Source organism: Anopheles merus, unplaced genomic scaffold (assembly GCF_017562075.2).
Source record: "Anopheles merus strain MAF unplaced genomic scaffold, AmerM5.1 LNR4000448, whole genome shotgun sequence".
NCBI lineage: Eukaryota > Metazoa > Arthropoda > Insecta > Diptera > Culicidae > Anopheles > Anopheles merus.
Window position 1 is genome coordinate 8,988 of NW_024428028.1, and position 6,262 is coordinate 15,249.

The window sequence follows — 6,262 nt, forward strand, 5'->3', positions numbered from 1 at the left end:
CGCTGTGGAGCTCAGTTAAGCGAGCTTCCCTTTAACTGTGCCGCACACCTCTACATGGATGCGGTAGTCTCTCACACGCGCTAGTGCGCTTGTAAATATGCTGCTTCACAGTGGTTTCGGCGATTTGAGTGTTTAGATAAAATATATCTTTGTATAAGTATACGAATAATGGTGTGACTAATTAAATAATAAAATTTAAATAAATATAACCAAATTTCAGCAAATTTCCTCTTTTTTAATTTTTTGCGTTGTTCTTATTTCTTATCAACAAAATAAATCATGTTCTTAATTCTTAATCTTAAAAATCATTAAGAATAATTAATCAATCTTAATAATTAAGAAATGGTTCCTAATTCTTAATCAACAAAAAAGTAAATAAACACCTCATTTAAGCAATTACAATCGAGTAATAAATGTCATCATAATTTAGAATTATCGATGATTTCAGAATTAATAAATTGTATCACGATGAAATATTTCTTGTTAGAATTTTCAATATCATTTTATACTATTCGTTATTTTTAATTAAAAAATAAACATTTTATAAATTTTACCATCATTGCTACACTCTTTGCCCATTGTACTTGAGTGCTTGTTACCAACACATGCGTGCCTGTCCTCTATGAAGCTTAAAGCAAAATTTTTATTTTTATCTGAAAGGTTTATCTGATTTATGGAGATAAAACGGAAATACACTTTGGCGGGTCGGTGTTTGCTTAATGTGTAAGCCAGCATTAGGCACAGATTATATGCAACACGGGTGCAGAAACGGAATTAAAATAGGAAAACATAGGCGAAAACAGAAGATACAAATTTGATTCGGTGTTTAACTTCACTTTCAATCAGTCAAACTTAACCATGCAGTTCCAACTGCCTTGACTAGCCGCTGTTGGTGGGATCATCGAATGAAATTAATATTACCAACACATCTGAATCATCTGTGCTTTTTTGTGGAACTCGTGCATGATTCATCCGGTGACGAAGGTTACATAGCATCTCTAATAGCTCTCGATAGCAGCAGAGTAGTGACGTTACTACTAGCCGGCATCGCGAATAAATGAACTCTTTTTAACAGTCGTTTAAAGTTCATTTTGGTTTAACCGAGTTCATTTGTTGTTCATTCTTGTTAAAATAAAACGATCGTCAAAACAGTTAACGACTGCTCGAAATGGCATATATGCAAACACGGGAAAAAAATTCGAGCAGTACAATTAAACGACTGTTAATTTGTATCGCATACGCTCTTGACAGTCGTTTGTTTAACGGCGGCATAGGACCAGTCGTTAAAATTAACAAATGAACTCAATGCGTTCGCGATGCCAAATTCTAGCAATTTTTAACGACTCTGGTTAAATTTTAACCACTGTTAATTTTAAACCAATTCTTTCGCGATACCAGCTACTGTCTTCATTGCAAACCATTCGTCACCATTCATAAACCCTTGCATCTTGTATTGTATAAGCTGTGTATCAGCTATAAGCTATTTGTATTACATTTCAGGTGCGTTTTGATGTATTAATATTTCTATTAGTAATGGCAGTTGTTTTACTTTCATTTTCAATCACAGGAAAAGCTCAGTTCGTCTCATATCGATGACCTCTTCATTGAAGTTTGAAATTAAATAACAACCTTTTATATTAAATCTTGATCTAGAGTCTTTCAATCTCACTACAGTGTGTGCTTCGAACATCAACATTTATCTGTGATATAAAAATGATGCTGTTTGTATGTTTATATTTAAATGCACTGTAGAGTTTCATCTACTTTCTGCTTACCATTAAACGGATATATACAAACAGCTCATTTCGTGCACAATTTCAGGTAATCTACTCACCGCAGCATCAACGTCTATTATTGATCATGAGAGTCACTCACTGTGCGCCCACACTCACACAGCGATAAAGAGCTTTAAGCGAGCTTTTCGTTAGAAGCCGGATGAAAGCTTTTGTTGTATATGACTCGGCGTTTAGTTAACTCTTTAAGTAAATTTTCCAAATGTATAATTTTGATATCATTTAATATTATTGTTGTTAACGGTAATTGTCTTTTCTTCTTTGGCACAACAACCGTTGTCGGTCAAGGCCTGCCTGTACCACTTGTGGGCTTGGCTTTCAGTGACTAATTGATTTCCCCCCATAGCAGGATAGTCAGTCCTATGTATGGCGGCACGGTCCCTTGGGGCTTGAACCCATGACGGGCATGTTGTTAAGTCGTACGAGTTGACGACTGTACTACGAGACCGGCTTAACGGTAATTGTATTTCACAATTTTCGCTTTCATTTGTAAAAGTTTGTGCGAGATACAAGATGTTATTTGTTCAGCGCAGTTTTTAAATGGTTCCTAGACTGTTGTGTAGTTTTGTACTTGTGAATGATTGGTATGAGTCAATTTTAAATTAACCTACTCTATTCTATGTGTATATTACTATTCTTAATATAACCCTAGTTCTATAGAACCAATTCTATTCTTCTTTCAATGCACAATCATGTTTCATGTTAATCAAAAAGGTTTCTTATCATAGGAAAATACTACGCGTGGCTAGTAGTTCGAATGTGTATGGTATTTTTATAAGCTTCATCTAGGTAGTATCATATGGAAAAAAGTGCTTTGACATTTACATCTGTGATAAGAATAATCTTGATCATGGTTGATTTGTAAGGATTCGTAATAGCGATTAAATGTAATAAAATGTGTGTGAGAATGAGCGTATCTCGATCGCTTATTGCGGCTTTATCCTTCTAGATTAATGTTTCCCGGGTTATTTTGCTTGCAGTTTCGCCCATACCGGTAGGGATTTGTGTGGGAATGGGGGAGGGGGGGGGGGCACGATGTCTATGAATGCACGCGCTTTTCGGATACCTTCTTCGGTTCCTGCGATCCTGTTCCATAGAGATGAAAATTAAGCCCACTTTGCGGATCCATTTCCATCCTGCGTGGGGATGCGTCGAATTTACGCGTGAGAGTAGTTAGTGCGACTACTTACCAATAGAGGGCGCTAGCCGACGTAGTTTCTCAAACTGCCCAGATAGCGAATTCGGCCTTTAAAGGCCGGGCTACATTGATCGTACTCGCAAGTGTAATTTCGATTTTCACTAGCGCATCTGGCGGCGGCTGGTGGAAGCTTTTTTTGGTCGTCGAGGGAATGGCCATGGCGGATCTCAAATTTAAGTTGTTTTTTCATCGTTTTTCGATGCGAAAATGGCTGAAATACTTTCACAACATATTTATCTATCAATTGCATAGCTCTACCAGACTAGTTTAAGTAAAAAACATGGAAAAATAATATATTTTCTGAAGGCCTTAAGGCCGGGCTACATTGATCGTACTCCATAGCGTAATTTCGATTTTCACTAGCGCATCTGGCGGCGGCTGACTGAAGCATTTTGCAAAACAATTTGTAGCCGCTTCAGAAAATATGTTATTTTTCCACGTTTTTTACTTAAACTGGACTGAAAAAACTATGTAATTGATAGATAAATATGTTGTGCAAGTATTTCATCTATTTTCGCATAAAAAAACGGTGAATAAACAACTTAAATTTGAGATCCGGCACAACCATTCCCTCGACGACTAAAAAAAGGTTCCTCCAGCCGCCGCCAGATGCGCTAGAGAAAATCAAAATTAAACCACGGAGTACGATCAATGTAGCCCAGCCTTTACTTAATAATCTTTGCCCCTGTGCTAGCCTAAACCGGATTTCGCTACTTTTTATGTATCAATCCACTCTGCTCGTCGTCTTTCCTCTCGTCTTTCTCGTATGATAAGCGCCTGATAAGAGAGAGTACTTACTTACTTACTTACTTATCCGGCGCTACAACCGCTTTGCGGTCTTGGCCTGCCTCAGGAGTGTCCGAAACCGCTCACGGTCTCGCGCCTTCGTCTGCCAGTCCGTTATCCCGGCCTTAATGGCGGACGCCTCCACGCCATCTTGCCACCTCAATTTGGGCCTACCACGCCTCCTCTGTCCTTGTGGACGGCCTAAAAAGACTTTACGGGCTGGGTCGTCCGTTTCCATGCGTATAACATGGCCAGCCCACCGGAGCCTGGCGAGCTTTAAGGCCGGGCTACATTGATCGTACTCCGTAGTGTAATTTTGATTTTCACTAGCGCATCTGGCGGTGGCTGGTGGAAGCATTTTGCCAAACAATTTGGAGCCGCTTCAGAAAATACGTTATTTTTCCATGTTTTTTACTTTAACTGGATTGGAAAAGCTTTGTAATTGATAGATAAATATGTCGTGCAAGTATTTCAGCAGTTTTCGAATAAAAAAACGGTGTAAAAACTAATTAATTTTAAGATTCAACACGACCATTCCCCCGACGACCAAAAAAAGCTTCCACCAGCCACCGCCAGATGCGCTAGTGAAAATCAAAATTACACTACGGAGTACGATCAATGTAGCCCGGCCTTTATACGCTGTACGACAGTGAGGTCGCCGTACATCTCGTATAGCTCGTCATTATAGCGGCTGCTCCATTGTCCTTCCACACATACGGGGCCAAGTATCCTTCTGAGCATCTTCCTCTCGAACGCGGCTAAGAGGGTTTCGTCAGATTTGGACAGTGTCCATGTCTCAGAGGCGTATGTGAGTACTGGTACTATATAGGTACTATATAGTCCCAGCTTCGTCCGTCGCGACAGGTTCTTTGAGGTGAACTGATTTTTCAGGCTGTAGAATGACCGGTTGGCAGCCAGCATCCTTGCGCGCAACTCAGCTTCCATGCTGTTGTCGTTGCTGACCTTTGACCCAAGATAGGTGAATTGGGGGACGACTTCAAAAGTGCGTTCACCTATCTGCACGTCACGCCTACGTAGATTCTGATTATTTGTTGGTGGGCCCGCTGATGTTGCCACCATCAGTTTGGTCTTTGCCTCGTTTATCTGCAATCCGAGGCTCTCTGCCGCCTGCTCGATCCCTTGGTAGGCTTCTGCTACATAGGAGAGCCGCAGACCAATGATGTCTATATCATCAGCGTATGCCAGGATCTGGGTTGACTTATAGAAGATGGTTCCCGTAGTCTCCACCCTCGAGTCACGGATGGCTCTCTCTAGCGCCAGGTTGAATAAGAGACAAGCAAGCCCGTCCCCCTGGCGCAGACCTTTGGTGGTAGCAAAAGGTCCTGAGAGTTTTCCATCCACCCTCACCTGGCATGTGACGTTGGTCATAGTCATTCTAACTAGCCTTATCAGTTTGGCCGGGATTCCAAAAGAGCTCATAGCGTCATACAGTTTTACCCTGGCTATGCTATCACATGCGGCTTTGAAGTCAATGAAGAGATGGTATGTGTCGTGTCTGTATTCAGCCATCTTCTCCAAGATCTGCCGCATGGTGAAGATCTGATCAGTGGTAGATTTTCCGTTTCGGAATCCTCTTTGATAGTTTCCGACTATCTCTTCGACGTGCGGGACAAGGCGATCCTGAAGGATCAGGGAGAATATTTTATAGGCGGTATTCAACACCGTAATACCCCTGTAGTTGTTGCAGTCCAACCTATCTCCCTTCTTGTATATGGGGTAGATGATGCCGAGATTCCAATCACAGGGCATCGATTCGCTATCCCACACCTCAGTAACAATTTGATGAATCTCGTTTTCTAGTCGTGCACCTCCATTCTTGACCAGTTCGGCTGCAATTCCGTCGGTTCCGGGTGCCTTGTTATTTTTCAGCCGACGGATAGCCTTTCGTGTTTCTTCTATGCTAGGTGGCAGTAGCATGACACTATCTGCTAGTGGCGCTTCTAGCTGTTCGTTAAACTGGTCGTTGAGTAATTCATCAAAGTACTGAGCCCACCGCGAGAGGACCTCTGGCTGGTTACTGACCAGATCTCTATCCTTGTTGCGACAGCAGGTTACCTTAGGTACAACGTTGTTTCGGTGACCTGCTATCGCTTGGTAAAACTTTCGTGTCGGTCCGTACGCCTCTCTGGTTTGCTCGAGTTCCCGCATGTTTTGCTCTTCCAAAGCATGCTTCTTGGAGCGGTGAACTCGTTTCTCTTCGCGTCTAAGCCGTGAATATTCCTCTGCGCATGCCCGCGTTCTATGCCGTTGCTGCATTGCTCGGTATGCAGCATTCTTACGTTCGGTCACTTGTTTGCATTCATCGTCGAACCAGCCAGATTTGGTGTTGCCACGACGTGGTGGGAGTATATTTCTTGCACAGTTTATTATTTTTGTTTTTAGAGCGTTCCACCTCTCGCTCGTAGTTTCGTATCTGTCTTCTGGTAGTAGAGACTCTTCTAAAGCGGTTTTGAATTCCTGTTGG